We start from the raw sequence: 15,926 nt of genomic DNA on the forward strand, positions 1-15,926 counted from the left end.
TCATGTACAAAGGGAACCCCATCGGGCTAACAGTAAACCTTTCAGCAGAAACCCTACAAACCAGAAGAGATTGTGGGCCTGTATTATTTAGCATTCTTAAAGAATTTCCAAACAAGAATTTCATATGCAGCCAAATTAATCTTCATAAAGGAGAAATAAGAACCTTTTCAGACAAGCAAGTGCTAAGGGAATTCATTATTACCAGACCTGCCTTATGAGAGGTCCTTAAAGGAGTGCTAAATAGAGAAAGGAAAGACCATTACTGGCTACCACAAAAACGCACTGAAGTACATAAGCCAGTGACACCAGCAACCACACAAACAAATCTGCATAGTAACCAGGGTTAGGTTAACAACATGATGACAGTATGAAATCTGCACACATGAATACCAATCTTGAATGTAAACAGGCTAAATGCCCCCAATTAAAAGGCACAGAGTGGCAAGTTGGATTAAAAACAAGACCCAACCATATGCTGTCTTCAAGAGACTTAGCTCACATGCAGTGACACACATAGGCTCAAAGCAAAGGCATGGAGAAAAATCTAGCCAGCAAACAGAAATGAGAAAAAGGCAAGTCTTGCTATTCTAATTTTAGACAAAACAGACTTTAAACCAACAAAGATAAAAAAGACAAAGAAAGACATTACATTACAACAATGGGCTCAAATCAACAAGAACATCTAACTATCCTAAATATGTATGCACTCAACACAGGAGCACCCAGATTCACAAAGCAAGTTCCCAGAGGTCTAAGAAGAGACTTAGATAAACACACAATAATAGTAAGAGACTTCAATACCCCACTGCCATTATTAGACAGATCACTGAGGCAGAAAACAGAGGTATTCAGGACTTGAACTAGACACTTGACCAAATGAACCTAATAGACATATATTGAACTCTCCACCCAAAAGCAATAGAATATATATTCTTTTCATTGCCACATGGCATATACTCTAAAATCGACCAATCAGACATAAAATAATCCTCAGAAAAATTTTAAAAACGGAAATTACAACAACCACCCTCTCATACCATGGTACAATAAAAATAGAAATCAATACTGCACTCAAAACCAAAACAATTACACGGAAATTAAACAACGTGCTCCTGAATGACTTTTGGGTAAACAGTGAAATTAAGACAGAAATTAAGAAGATCTTTGAAACTAATGAGAACAAAGATACAACATACCAGAATCTCTGGGATACAGCTAAAGCAGTGTTGAGGTAAGTTTTTGTTTTGTTTTGTTTTTTAAGACGGAGTTTAGCTCTTGTTACGCAAGCTGGAGTGCAATGGCACGATCTCGGCTCACCGCAACCTCCGCCTCCTGGGTTCAGGCAATTCTCCTACCTCAGCCTCCTGAGTAGCTGGGATTACAGGCACACGCCACCATGCCCAGCTAATTTTTTTGTATTTTTAGTAGAGACGGGGTTTCACCATGTTGTCCAGGATGGTCTCAATCTCTTGACCTCGTGATCCACCTGCCTCAGCCTCCCAAAGTGCTGGGATTACAGGCATGAGCCACTGCGCCCAGCCAAGCAGGAAGTTTAAGCACTAGGCACCCACATCAAAAACTTACAAAAATCTCAAATTAACAACCTATTATCACAACTAGAAGAACTAGAGAACCAAGAGCAAATTGAACCCAAAGCAAGCAGAAGAAATAGCCAAAATCAGAGCTGAACTGAAGGAAATGGAGATGGAAAAGAAACAAAAAAAGCCCCAAAAGATCAACAAATCCAGGGTTGGTTCTTTGAAAAAAAATTAATAAGAGTTGTTACCTAGACTAATACAGAAAAAAAGAGAAGATCCAAATAAACACAACTAGAAATGACAAAGGGGGCAATGCCACTAACCCCAAAGAAATACAAAAAACTCAGATTACTATGAACACCTCTACACAGACAAACTAGAAAATCTAGAAGAAATAGTTAAGTCCTGGACACATACAATTTTCCCAAGAGTGAACTAGGAAGAAGGTGAATCCCTGAACCTTAATTACAAGGTTGAACCCTGATTAATAACAAGTTCTGAAATTGAATCAATAATAAAAAGCCTAACAATCAAGAAATGCACAGGACCAAATTCTACCAGATGTATAAATAAGAGCTGATACTATTTCTACTGAAACTATTTCTAAATACTGAGGTGGAGGGACTCTTTTCTAACTCATTCTCTGAGGCCAGCATCACCCTGATACCAAAACCTGAAAGAGACACACCCACACACACTTCAATTCAACATATACTGGAAGTTCAGGCCAGAGCAACCAGACAAGAGAAAGAAATAAAAAGCATTCAAATAAGAGGAAGTTAAATTATCCCTATTTGCAGATGATATGATTCTCTACCTAGAAAATTCCACAGTGTCTGCCCAAAAGCTTCCTGATCTGATAAACAACATCAGTAAAGTTTTAGGATACAAAAATCAATGTACAAGAATCAGTAGCATTCCTATATACCAACAGCATCCAAGCTGAGAGCCAAATCAAGAAAATGATCCCATTCACATTAGCCACAAAAAGAATAAAATACCATCAAATCAGGGAGGTGAAAGATCTCCCCAATGAGAATTAAGAAACACTGCTCAAAGAAATCAGATGATACAAACAAATGGAAATGCATTCAATGGTATTGCTATCAAACTATCAATGATATTCTTCAGAGAATGAGGAAAAGAAACTATTTTAAAATTTACATGTAACCAAAAAAAAAAAAAGCCCAAATAGCCAAGGCAATCCTAAGCAAAGCTGGAAACATACCTGACTTCAAACTATACTACAAGGCCACAGTAGCCAAAACAGCATGGTACTAGTACAAAAGCAGACACACAGACCAATAGAACAGAGTAGAGCCCAGAAATAAGGCCACACACCTACAACCATCTGATCTTTGACAAAACTGACAAAAACAAGCAATGGGGAAGACTCCCTATTGAATAAATGGTACTGGAATAACTTGGTTAGCCATATGCAGAAGATTAAAACTGGACCACTTCCTTACACAATATTCAAAAATTGACTGAAGATGGATTTTTAAAACTTAAATGTAAAACCCAGAAGTATAAAAACCCTGGAAGATAATCTAGGAATTACTATTCTGGACACAAGACCTGGCAAAGATTTCATGACAAAGACATGAAAAGCAACTGGCCGGGAGGGCGCGGTGGCTCAAGCCTGTAATCCCAGCACTTTGGGAGGCCAAGACGGGTGGATCACGAGGTCGAGAGATCGAGACCATTCTGGTCAACATGGTGAAACCCCGTCTCTACTAAAAATACAAAAAAAATTAGCTGGGCACGGTGGTGTGTGCCTGTAATCCCAGCTACTCGGGAGGCTGAGGCAGGAGAATTGCCTGAACCCAGGAGGCGGAGGTTGCGGTGAGCCGAGATCGCGCCATTGCACTACAGCCTGGGTAACAAGAGCAAAACTCCGTCTCAAAAAAAAAAAAAAGAAAGAAAGAAAAGCAACTGCAACAAAACCAAAAACTGACAAATGTGACTCAATTAAACTAAAGAGCTTCTGTTCAGCAAAAAAAAACAAAAACAAGAAAACTATCACCGGAGTAAACAGACAACATATAGAATGGGAGAAAATATTTTCAAACTATGCATCTGATAAAGGTGTAATATCCAGAATCTACAAAGAACTTAAATCAACAAGCCAAAAAAGAAAAAGAAAGAAAAACCCATTAAAATGTGGATAAAGGACATGAACAGACACTTTTCAGAAGACATACATGTAGCCAGGAGGCATGTGAAAAAAATGCTTAACACTACTAATCATTACAAAAATACAAATCAAAACCACAATATATCATGTTATGCAGTCAGAATGGCTGTTATTAAAAGATAAAAAAATAATGCTGGTGAGGTTGCAAAGACAAAGGAACACTTATCGACTGCTGGTGGAACTATAAATTAGTTCAGCCATTGTGGAAAGCAGTTTGGCAGTTTCTCACAGAACTCAAAGCAGAATTACCATTTGACCTAGCCATCTCATTATTCAGTATATATCCAAAGGAATATACATGGTTCTACAATAAAGTCACATGCATGTGTATATTCACTGTAGAACTATTCACAGTAGTAGAGACATGGAATCAAACTAAATGCTCATCAACAGTAGACTGGATAAAGAAAACGTGATATATATGATGTAATACTATGCAGCCATAAAAAAGAACAAGATCATGTCTTTTGCAGCAACTTGGATGGAGCTGGAGGCCATTATCCCAAGTGAACTAACACAGGAACAGAAAAGCAAATACTGCATGTTCTCACATATAAACATATGTACTCACTAAACATGGAGTACATATGGACACAAAGAAAAAACAATTGACGCCCATCTGAGGGTAGAGGGAGGAAAGAGGCTGAGGATCAACAAACTACCTATCAGGTACCAAGCTGATCACCTGGGTGATGAAATAATGTGTTTATCAATCCCCCATGACACATAATTTACCTATAAAACAAACCTGCATATGTACTCTTCAACCTGAAATAAAAGTTAAAAAATAAAACGGTAATTGTTTGCAAAGTGACATGATTGTTTACATCTATAGACAAATCATTAAACACAATAGAGAATATACACGGTATCTTCATATAACATTAAGATGTGAATCGATTGCATTTCCGTATATTCATGATCTGCAACTAGAAATTTTAACAGTCTTTATGGAAGAGTCAAGTTAAATAGTGTCAAAATATCAAATATCAAGAAATAAACATTAAATATGCAAAAACATTGACAGTGAAAACAGTTAAACTTTACCAAAGGAAAATATGTGACCAAAGGAGAAGGAACAGAGAGGACAGAGGCATGCAAACATAGGTGTCATGATAGATGACTGGGAGGAAACGGTTATTCACATGGAAACAGGTGAAATTAGATAACTACAATTTTTGTACACAAAAGTCAATACAAGCCGGGCATGGTGGCCCATGTCTATAAACCCAACACTTTGGGAGGCCAAGGCGGGTGGATCACCTGAGGTCAGGAATTTGAGACCAGCCTGACCAACATGGTAAAACCCCATCTCTACTTGAAAGTACAAAAATTAGCTGGGCGTGGTGGCACACACCTGTAGTCCCAGCTGCTTGGGAGGCTGAGGCATGATAGTTTAGTTTGAACCTGGGAGGCAGAGGTTGCAGTGAGCTGAGACTGTGCCACTGTACTCCAGCCTCGGTGACAGAGTGAGATTCTGTTTCAAAAAAAGAAAAGTCAATGACAGAACTAAGTTCTCAAATGTAAAAAGCAAAACTTCACATATTAAGTAAAAAAATATGTGAATGGGAATATGTTTCTGACCTTAGATGGGGAGTAGGGAAGATTTACTATATAGAACGTGCTTACAAATTAATAAATTTAACTATTGAAATTAGAAATGTGTATCCAAAATTATCTTAAAGAAAGTAGAAAGACAGGTTACATACTGGAAAAAGAGTCACAGTACTAACAAAGGATTGGTATACACATTTGTAAATGTTCCTAGATTTTCTAGGAATAAATAACTCAAAAGAAAATGGACAAAAACAAGAAAAGGTATTTTATAGAAACTGAAACACACATGGGCACTAAACATAAGAAGAAATACTCAAACTCATTTGTGATGAGGGATAATGTAAATCAAGGTTACACTGAAATATCATCTTGCATCCATTCAATTGGCAAAAATTTTTAAATCTGACAAAAATCAAGAGTTAGGATATGGATGGACAGGATTTTACATATATTGCTGGTGGGAGTATAAAATGGTACCATTGATAAAGAAACAAATTGGTACGATCTTGTAAAATTGAACATTTTCATACTCTATGACCTGGCAAGTCTACTACTAGGAACCTCTTGCACATGTATGCCAGGAGGTATGTTCAAGAATTTTCATAGCAGCACTGATTGTGATGGCATAAACCTGGAAACAACCCAAGAAGTTATCAGTAAGAAAAAAAGAATAAATTAATGTAGCATAATAACACAAAGAAATATTATACACCAATCTATTTTGTATCTAACTACAAAACTGTGAATGGACCAGGGGCAGTGGCTTACACCAGAAATTTTGGAGGCCAAGGTGGGAGGATCACTTGAGCCCAGGAGTTCAAGACCAGCCTGATCAACATAGTGAGACCCTGTCATTATAAGAAATTTTAAAAATTGGCCAGATAGGGTAGAAAAAGATTCTTGAAAGGCTGAGATGGGAGAAGTACTTGTGTGCAGGAGGTCAAGGCTACAATGAACCATGATCATGCCACTGTACTCTAGTCTGGATGACAGAGCGAGAGCCTGTCTCAAAAACAAAAAAAAAACAAAAAAATGAATGAATCATAGCAATATAAAGAGAGAAAACACGAATCTCAGAAAACTACATAGAGCATAATATCCTGTTTATAGCATTAGAAACAACTAAAAATAGTTTTGAAGGAGTATAAATGCAATAAAACTATATTTTAGAAATCAAAGGTATAATATGTACATAATGGGAATACTAGGGAAAGAGATAAAAAGAAACAGAAGTAATATTTGAAAAAAATGGCAGAGAATTTCCCCAAATTAAGGTCACACACCAAATCGCAGATACAGGAAGCTTGGACACCACCAAGCAGGATAAATGCCAAAAATGTACATCTATGCATAATGTTTTCAAACCACAGAAAATCAAAGACAAAGAAAAAAGCCTGAAAGAAGCCAGGAGGTGGAAAACTCTCATTTGGAGCAATGATGAGAATTACGTGATTTTCTATGATGAGAATTTACGTGATGAGAATTTCATGACTTTCAGAAATCATGAAAGTTGGAGTGAAATATTTAAGGTTTTGAGATAATTCTGGGAAATTACCTTCAAAAGTTAAAGAGACAGAACCACGACACAATAGGGAAAGGATAGTCTCTTAAATAAATAGTGCTATTGAAATGGGACATCCACAAGCAAAAGAATGAAACCGGACATGTACCTTATACCATACACAAAAATCAACTCTAAATATAAGACCTGATATGATAAAATTCCTAGAATAAAATATAGGAGAAAAGTCCCTTGACATTGGCCTTAATGATTTTGGTTATCAAACCAAAAGTTCAGGCTGCAAAGGCAAAAACAAAGAAATAAAAAATCGATGGGCATACATCAAACAGAAACGCTTCAGCAGAGCAAAGGAAATAATCCACAAAATGAAAAGGCAGCTTACAAACTGGTAGCAACTATTTGAAAACCATGTATCTAATAAGGAGTTAATATAAAAAAACTCATACAACTCAATAGCAGAAAAAAAGAAACCTGATTAAAAAATGGGTAAAAGACTTGAATAGAAATTTTTCCAAAGAAGACATATAAATGGCCAATCAATACATGAAAACGTGCTCAACATCACTAATCAGGGAAACGCAAAGCAAAACCACAATAAGGTATCACCTCACTCCTGTTAGGATAGCTATTATCAAAAAGATGAGAGATAGCAAATGTTGAAGGTGTGGAGAAAGGGGAACCCTTGTACACTGTTGGTGGGAATGAAGATTGGTGCAGCCACTGTGGAAAACAGCATGGAAGTGTCTAAAGAAATTAGAAATGCAACCACATGTGACTCAGCAATTCCTGCATCCCTCTTCTGGGTATATACCCAAAGGAAATGAAATTACCACCTTGTGAAGATATCTACGCTCCCTAGTGCACGGCAACATTGTTCACAATAGCAAACATATGAAAATGACTGATGTGTTCATCATGGATGAATGGGTAAAGAAATTGATACACAGACGTGAGCACGCGAACACGGAGGGAGAGAGAGGAATTGTTATTCAGCCTTAAAACAGGATATCCTCCCATTTGTCACAACATGAATGAGCCTGGAGGGCACTATGCTAAACAAAGCAAGCCAGAAACAAAGAAAAAAACTGCAGGATCTTATGATCTTACTTATATATGGAATCTATTTTTTAAAAAGTTGAATACATAGAAATAGAGAATGACATGGTGATTACTAGGGGGAAAAGGATATAAGGAGATATAGGTGAAAAGATACAAAGTTACAGATACAGGATGAATAAGTATGGAGATTTAATGTTCATGAGAATTATAGTTAATAATATACTACTGTAGTCACAAGTTTTACTAAGATTTTATGCACTTCTGCCACTGTGTTAGATGAAGGAAATATTAATTTATTTGACTGATCATTTTCCTATATCATTTTACTATATATATCAAAGTATCATGTTGCAGACCTAAAAACATACAAAAACATGAAGAAATTCTTTCTTGAACAAAAACTGAGAGAACTTGTAGTAGACCTGCTTTGCAAGAAATATTAAAATAAACATTTTAGAGAGAAGGAAACTTATGTCAAACTCAAATATAAATAAAAAGTTTCAGAAAAAGTAAAATACAACCTTTTACTTTTCTTATTAATTCACCTAACAGATAACAGATAAAAATATTAGCAACAATGTATTTGATTATGTGTGTGTGTGTGTGTGTGTGTGTGTGAAATGACAGCAATGTTACAACACATGGAAGGGAGAAATTAAAATTATTGTATCTTACTTGCAGTACTCATGAAGCAGTATAGTGTTATTTGAAAGTAGACTTGAATTAGTTGCAAATGTATATTGTGTACTCTAGGTAACCACTAAATAAAAAGAAAGTGTAACTGTTATGCTAAGAAGAGAGGGGAAATGTAATCATTAAATGCTCAGTAAAAACCACAAAAGACAGACAGTGGAAGATAAAAACAGGAACAAAGAAGAAGGGCATCAAATAGAAACAGTAAATACGGTAGCTATCAATGCAACTATATTAATAATCATTTGAATGTCAATGGCCTGAATGCCCCAATTAAAAGACAGATTGTCAAAGTGGATCAAAAAACAAGATCTCACTATATGTTCTGTACAAAAGCCCACTAAAAATAAGACACCAGATATAGATTAAGAGTGAACTGATGGAGAAACATGTACTATGTTAACACTAAGCAAAATAAAGCTGGAGTGGCTATATTAATTTCAGACAGATCAAACTCCAGAGCAAGAAAACTTATCAGGGAGAAGGAATAGCATTACATAATGACAAAGGAGTCAATTCTCCAAGAAGACATAGTAATTCTTAACAGGTACGTGCCTAAAATCAGAGTGTCAAAATACGTAAGGCAAGAGAAATAGACGAATCCACTTTTACAGTTGAAGACTTCAGTACCCCTCCATCAGAAATAAACAGATCCAGCAGGCAGAAAATCAGTAAGGACATAGCTGAACTCAACAACGCCATCAATCAACTGTGTTAATGGATACCTACAGACTACTTCAACAACAGCAGAATATACATTCTTCTCAAGCTCATATGGAACATCCGCCAAGATAGAGCATATTCTGAGCCATACAATACATTAACAAATTAAAAAAAAACAGAAATCATACAACGTCTGCTCTCAGATGACAATGGAATTAAACCAGAAATAACAAAAATATAGTTGGAAAAATACCAAAATACATGGCGATCAAACAACATACTTCCAAATAACATGAGTCAAAGAAAAAAAAACGAGAAAAGATGAAAAAAATGAAAACAAATGCAGCTTATCAAAATTTGCATGATGCAGTGAATTAAATCCAAAGCAAAGAAAAAAATTAAAAATTTAAAAAGAAAGAAAAAAAAATCAACAAAATCAAAAGATCATTCTCTGAAAAACAAAAACAAAACACACAGACACAATAAAATTGACAAGCCTTTTGCCAGGCAAACTAAGAAGAAAGAGGACACAAATTACTAATATCAGAAAAGAAAGACAGGACATCACTGCAGATCCTATGGACATTAAAAAACTAATAAAGGAATATTATGAAAAACTATGCACACAGATTTGATAATTCAGATGAAATGAACAAATTCCTTAAAAGATACAAAAGCTGCCAACACTCACACAAGAATATACAACCTGAACAGGTTTATCTCTATTAAATAAATAATAATCTTCCAGCCCAGATATGTTCACTGGTGGGTTTTATCAGACATTAAGAAATTATACCAATTTTACACAATGTCTTTCACAAGATAGAAACACAGAGAACATATCATATGTCATCAGGAAAATGCAAATTAAAACAATGTACCACTACACACCTCTTAGAGTGCCAAGGCCCAGAACACTGACAACATCTAATGCTGGCAAGAAGGCTGGACAATATGAACTCTGATTCATTGCTCACGGGAATGCAAAATGACACAGCCACTACAGAAAATGCATTGGCAGTTTCCTGCAAAACTAAAGCATAAGATCCAAATGAGTTGAAAACTTATGTCCACACAAAAACCTGCACATGGATGTTTCTAACAGCTTTATTAATAATTGCCAAAACTTGGAGGCAACCAAGATGTCCAGCAGGTAAGTGGATAAAGAAGCACTGGTCCATCCAGACATTTACTAGTATTCAGCACTAAAAAAATGAACTATCAAGCCATGAAAAGACACTGAGGAAATGCAAGTGTTCATTGCTAAGTGAAAAAAAGCCAATCTGGAAATGTTACACACTATATGATTCCAACTATCTGACATTCTGGAGAAGACAAAAGTATGGAGATAGTGAAAAGATCAGTGGTTGTTAGGGGTTAGAGAAAGGGAGGCAGAAAAGGCATTTGAAGAATTGCCACGCTGTCTTCCACAATAGTTGAATTAATTTACATTCCCACCAACAGTGTAAAAGCCTTCCTATTTCTCCAGTCTCCTAATCATGTCATTTCTTTTTAATAATCTCCACTCTGACTGGTGTGAGATGGTATCTCACTGTGGTTCCGATTTTCATTTCTCTAATGATCAGTGATGTTGAGCTTTTAATGTTTGTTGGCTACATAAATATCTTCTTTAGAGAAGTGTCTGTTTATATCCTTTGCTCACTTTTTAATTTTTTTCCTTATAAATTTGTTTAAGTTATTTGTAGGTTCTAGATATTGTATTCCTCAAAGACCTACAACCAGAAATACCATTTGACCCAATAATTTTATTACTGGGAATATACCCAAAGCAATATAAAAATTATATTATAAAGATACATATACATATATACTAGCTGCAGCACTTTTCACAATAGCAAAGACATGGAACCAACCCAAATGCCCATCAATGATACACTGGATAAAGAGAATGTGTACATATACACCATGGAATACTATGCAGCCATAAAAAATGCAATCAGATTATGTCCTTTGCAGGGAAGTGGGTGAAGCCAGAAGTCATTATCCTCAACATACTAATGTAGGAACAGGTAACCAAACACCTCATGTTCTTACTTATAGGTAGGAGCTGAAAAATAAGAACACATGGACACAGGGAGGGAAACAGCACATACTGGGGCCTGTTGAGGGAGGGTGGAGTTGGGGAGGAGAACATTAGGGAAAACAGATAATGCATGTTACACTTAATAACTAGGAGATGGGTTGATAGATGCAGCAAACCCAGTGTGGCACACGTTTACCTATGTAACAAACCTGCACATTCTGCCATGTCTCCTGGCATTTAAGTTTTTCAAAAAAGAAAAAAAGGGCACAGCACAAAGGATCTTTAGGTTGGTAAAATCACTCTGACCCTACAATGGTGAACATGTCATTATAAATTGTCTAAACCCATAGAATGGACAAGATGAAGAGTAAACTCTAATGTAAATTATGGACTTTGGGTGATGATGATGTGCCAGCATAGGAAGATCCATCAATTGTAACAAATATCCCATGCTGATAGACGATATTGATAATCAGGGAGGCTATGTGTGATAGAGGTTAGATGGGAAATCTATCCTTCAGTTCAATTTTGCTGTGATACTTAAACTGCTCTTTAAAAATCATCTTTTTTTAAAAAAGGAAATAATAATAAACATAAGAGCCAGGATAGTAGCTACATAGGATGTGGAAAGCAGATGGAAAGGACTGATAATAAACTCATTGTAGATATCAACATTCCAGTTTTCATATGGTAGAGGTTTATGTTTTATTATTAACCAATAAGCAAGTAAATAGAACTTCTTGCAAGGACCCATAAATGAGTATGTAATGAACTGTGGGTTAGGATTAACCCAGTTCTATGCACCTGAGATCCAATAATTATATTAAAAACACCAAAATCTTTAGAATTAAATACTGCTGAAGGAAAGAGAGAGATCACACAATTAAGCCTCCAGTCCACTTAAATGCTGAGAGCAGGTATGGAACAGTTGCAGGGAGAATTTGTCCCACGGAGACAGTCATCTGTAATAAGTTTTGTACTAGCGTGGCAGGAAACAAGGAAGTAAGGAGCGTATTTTGATCAAAAAAAAACCTTCCATGAGCCCATAATTCTTAATGGCGTCCTGCAGCACCCAATTAAAGGAACGAAAAGAAATAAAATTTCATCAATGAAAACCACCTAGCAATAACCATTATCTCTATGGCAGACGCTTCTACCTGTTCACCAAAAATTAGTGCTGCCCATGCCATATTGAGAAGTTGTCACTGAGCCATGGCGACCAGCAGGGGGCTATATTTTGTAGCTCCACTTGCAGTGGCTAAATGAATGCCAGCCAGTAGAACTTCAGCGCAGACTCCCACAGGGGGCACCTCAATCTCTCTTCCCCTTCTGATTGGCTAGAATGGAGACAACCTCAAGCACCAAATGTTGAGGATGGCAAGGGTACTCTCAGCATGGGGACCTGACTGGCTGTGTGGACAGGGGCTATCCCATGAATGTGTTTACAGACCTACTTCTGTTAAATCAGTAACAATTTAACTTATTGTGTGTGGATCAGTATACATTTATAGGTTTATTAGCTACAGCAGCAAGCGTTACCCAAACCAATGTGGCCTCCGGCCATATGATTGTAGGATAGCATGAAGCAGTAGGGATGGGAGAGAAATTCCGAGCAGGGCATAGGAGGTGTGAGACAAATTCCTGAGGCATAGGCGGAATCACTGGAAATGACTCAGCAATACTGAAGTCACACTCCAGTTACACTAGGATCCACCTGTAAGGCTGTGTAGTAAACTCATGGATTCTGGCCCCAAACTGCCTAACTAAAACCCTAGTTCTATAGCCTACAAGCTGCATGGCTCGGCAGGTAATTTAATCACTTTGAACCCATTTCTCATCTATAAAATGGTGGTAGTAACCACATCCACCTCAAGGAACTGTTGTGGGGCTTAAATGAACTGATGTGTGTAAACGAGTGGGTACGGTATCTTCTTTGCAGTAGACACTGAGTAAATGTTAGCTGTTGTCCTTATTTTAATTTTTGTTGCCATTTTTACAATGGGACAGCTTGTGAGTAGCCTAGAAAAGGCGAAAGAATGCCCTGGCAAGATATCTGATTTACTCCCTCTCCTAAGAGTCTTTTCTTATCACATTTTCAAACCTTAATGTGCCTACAGGCTTGTGTTAACATTTACTTAGGTATAATATTTTGCACATTTCCAAGTCTTTTTATAGCCATTATCTCCCTGAATCCTGAGAGTACCCCTGTAATTATACATTTTTATTTATTTATTTATTTAAACAAAGAAAACATCTAAGGCTTGGCAAAGTTGAGCCTTTCCTCAGGTCTCAGCCAGTCCTGCTGATGTGAGTCCAGTGCTTTTTCCGCTATACCATATTGCTTTTCTTGAGGCAAAGCATTACATGACATCCAGTTCTCTGCAGATGAAGAAATTTTATCTATTGTGGTAGAATGTACCAGATAATCTGTTTGTAATTATTTTTCACTAAAAATTTATAAAATTTCTTTAAGTTGTCTTCTTTCTCAATGAATGGGTACCAACTGCTGCGAATTTCTGCCATTGACAGCTAATTCCATTAAGTGTGAATAGAGGCTCTGTATCTCCATGTTGCTGTTTTTCTGTATTTGGCCAAGATACAAAAGGGCAGCCATACTGACCCAATTTACAATGGCCAATAATGACATCAGCTAGTCTGAAATATGTCCAGCAATACCCAGGAGGACTAGAGAGGTAATAAAATATTTGGTCACTGAAAAAATATTTATTACAGCTAAATCAAAATTATGCATGGCAGGAAAAATTAGGTCTAACTGGTACTCTTGAAATCTCCAGCATCTAAGCTGGAGCTGAACAAGTATCTGATCACTGTTCACCACCTAAGTTTTAGGCTTGGAAAAGCAAAATACAACTAAAGAGATTCACACATAGAGCAGCATTTGAAAGCTAGCATGGATTTTCTCTATTAGCTCCAGTATTAGGTGCCTTTGAAAAATATTCTGACCGTGTGTTGAGCAAACTAAGTAAAGATAAATTCATAAGATCCCTGGGCTGACTATCATGAGTGGGGTGTGGGGGTGTTCCCGGAATCAATAACAGCTAATACTGAGCACTACTAAAAGCCAGGCATTATTATAAAAGCCACACTGAATTGTCTCAACAACCTGATGAGTACCAGACCCACTTTACAGATGAGATTGAGCTAGATGGTTAAGTAGCTCACTGAAAGTCACACAGCTATTAATTGATAGAGATAGAACAAACTAATCAATCAAATGTGAATGTAGTGTCCCCAACTCTGTTAGGGGAAATAGACAATCTAATTGCTGAGCTTTAACAGATATACTAAATAAAGAATTAACTGTTACATCATGCACAGTTGAATCAGGCCATCTCAGTAGGTGGTACCACTACTCACCAAGTTTCTTCAGCTAGAAACATAGGAATAATTGACTCATCTCCTTTCACATCCCTGAGCAGACACTGTTAGTTTTGCTTTAAAAAAATTAGATCTCAGATCCAGCCATTTGTCAATCCCTTTTTTACTTCCACCTTAATCTAAGACACTGTCATCTCACCTGAATTCTAGGAAAAGCTTTCTTTTTTTTTTTTTTTTTTTTTTGAGACAGAGTTTCACTCTTGTTACCTAGGCTGGAGCGCAATGGCGCAATCTCGGCTCACCGCAACCTCCACCTCCTGGGTTCAGGCAATTCTCCTGCCTCAGCGTCCTGAGTACTTGGGATTACAGGCTTGCACCACCATGCCCAGCTAATTTTTTGTATTTTTTATTAGAGACGGGGTTTCACCATGTTGATCAGGATGGTCTCAATCTCTTGACCTCGTGATCCACCCGCCTCGGGCTCCCAAAGTGCTGGGATTACAGGAAAAGCTTTCTAATTGGACTCCTTGCTTCCACTCTTGCCAATTACATATTATTCCAGTGTGCTTTATTTTAAACTAAAAACCAAGATAGTATCAGATCTATTCAAAACCCCTTACCATGTTCATCAGAGCCCTCCACGGTCTATGCCCTATTAATCCTCTGAGTTCATCTCCTTCCTATCTCTCCCACCGCTCTAGCTTCACTGAGTTTACTTTTCCTTGAACACATGCTTGTTCTGTGTCAGGCCCTTTGCATTTTCTGCTTCCTCGCTTTCCTTAGATGTGTGTTTAAATATCATATCCTTCTTAAAGGGACATTTGGTTAGCACCCTGCTGAAAACAATTTCCCCTTCTCTACCTGTCTACCCCCAATCACTCTTATTTGTCTTCAGAGAACTTGTTTTCATCAGAGAATCTAGCGTGGTATTATTTGTTTCCTTGTTTGTGGTCTTTCCTCATAAAAATGTAAGTACCACGAAGGCAGGTACTTGTGTTTTTGCAGGCTGCACCCTGGCATCTGGAACGGTGCCTGACTCACTGTGGTACTTGAATGAACAAGTAAATGAATGGATGGTTAGGGATGAATGAATAAAAAGAGACAGGAGCTGACAGGGACAGAAGCACTCATGGAGAAAGTGAGACTGGAGTTTGACTTTAAAGGATAAACAGAATTTGGTTATGTGCAGAAGAAAGTGAAGAAGAATTTGCTTCATGAAGATGCATGAGCATAAATCACCGTGTCAGACTCACTAGTGGAGAAGTTCTCTGTATAGCAGAGTTTACAAGAGCATCCCCTTCTATAAAATCGAAA

The 15,926-nt window shown here is 37.1% G+C and overlaps 1 protein-coding gene across 1 annotated transcript in view; it reads right to left on the minus strand.

Annotated features, from left to right (window-relative positions):
* The window catches only part of COL6A6 (collagen type VI alpha 6 chain), a 154,553-nt gene that overhangs the window by 120,587 nt on the left and 18,040 nt on the right, over nucleotides 1-15,926 (minus strand). The gene's annotated exons all lie outside the window — the stretch shown is intronic.

Source organism: Callithrix jacchus, chromosome 17 (genome assembly GCF_049354715.1).
Source record: "Callithrix jacchus isolate 240 chromosome 17, calJac240_pri, whole genome shotgun sequence".
In the NCBI taxonomy this organism is placed as follows: Eukaryota; Metazoa; Chordata; class Mammalia; order Primates; family Cebidae; genus Callithrix; species Callithrix jacchus.